General features: G+C 46.4%; 1 pseudogene; it reads right to left on the bottom strand.

The window, feature by feature from the left end:
* Window positions 1–544: 544 nt before the first annotated feature.
* LOC100140559 (protein SCO1 homolog, mitochondrial-like) lies at window positions 545–1,219 on the bottom strand (annotated as a pseudogene).
* Window positions 1,220–1,536: the final 317 nt, after the last annotated feature.

The raw sequence follows: 1,536 nt of genomic DNA, 5'->3' as shown, positions 1-1,536 counted from the left end.
GGGCATCATCTAATCCATTTAGGGCCTGAGTAGAACAAGATGGAGGAAGGGTAAATCTGCTCTCTCTGCTTGAGTTAGGACATCTATCTTCTCCTACCCTTGACTATCAGTACTTCTGTTCCTCAGGCCTTCAGAGTCAGACTGGGACTTTCTCTGTCCACTTCCCTGGTTTTCAGGCTTTTGGACTCAGACAGAATTCACCACTAGATTCCCTATATCTCCATCTAGGAGATATTATATTATCAGACTTCTCAGCCCCCATGATAAAATCTTGACCCTTCTTTCTCTCTCTGGAGAACCTAATAGGATACAGTATAGTATTATTACTTATAGGTACCATGGTGTACATTTTATTTTTAGGACATTCACCTTGCATAACTAAAATTCCATAAATTGCCATTTTCATAGGATCACTGCTACTATCACTATTATTCTCTATTGTGATTTGCAGACCACAAGGAATAAACATTGTTTCATGTCCCAGGGGTGCTGGATCTCAAAGTATAGTCTCTAGGCCAGCAGCATAGTATCACCTGGGAACTTGTTAGAATTGCAAATACTCAAGTGGAGTTAAATTTGGCAGAGTTGGAATACTGTCTATTTCATCCATGACTTGAATAATTTTTTCTAGTTCTTCTGGACAGAACTAGTTCTTCTAGTTCATCAGGACAATCAGTAAAACCAAAATAAATCAATACCCATTGACCCAGGTAGTCCTTATCAGTTTTGGACTTGCCAGTATGAGTTGTGAGGGAAAACGGGCCCCCAATAAAGGCTTTCCAATGCTTCGCTGCCATTCCTTCTCCAGTTTCTCTGTCTTTTCTTTCTTGAAGTACTTCACTCCAGCCAATAAAGCTCCCCAAATAGCAAATGTGATGGCTAAAGACTTCCAGGAAACAGGCCCGGGCTTCAAGGGGGCACGTGGGGTCTCTGCTGCCCTTCCGTTCTGGGGTCCTGACGACCTGGGAGGGGGCGGCATCACAGTGTCAAGGGGGTGGCTCCCCAGGCAGCAGCCAGCCTGCCCGGAGGCTCGTCATGCCTCCTCTGGCTTCGTGCAGAGCTGCCCCAGCAAGACCCTCATGGTCTCCTTCCCTGGGCACCAAACCCAGAATCCGTGAGGCAAGAGACGCCAAAGTTGGCTGCCGGAAGCCGCATTATCCAGCCAGCACGAGTGACAGCCCTGCCATGAGCTTGAGAGTGCAGGCAGATTCTTTACCATTGAGCCACTGGGGAAGCCCAGAGCTTTCTGAGATGGGACCAAAAAATGGGTTTTAAGAAACTCTCCAAGCAATAAATGCTGGAGAGGGTGTGGAGAAAAGGGAACCCTCTTACACTGTTGGTGGGAATGCAAACTAGTATAGCCACTATGGAGAACCACTGTGGAGATTCCTTAAAAAACCAGAAACAGAACTGCCATACAACCCAGCAATCCCATTGCTGGGCATACACACCGAGGAATCCAGAATTGAAAGAGACACGTGTACCCCAATGTTCATCGCAGCACTGTTTATAATAGCGAGGACATGGAAGCAACCT

Source organism: Bos taurus, chromosome 11, assembly GCF_002263795.3.
Source record: "Bos taurus isolate L1 Dominette 01449 registration number 42190680 breed Hereford chromosome 11, ARS-UCD2.0, whole genome shotgun sequence".
In the NCBI taxonomy this organism is placed as follows: domain Eukaryota; kingdom Metazoa; phylum Chordata; class Mammalia; order Artiodactyla; family Bovidae; genus Bos; species Bos taurus.
This window is presented reverse-complemented; position numbering and strand designations above follow the sequence as displayed.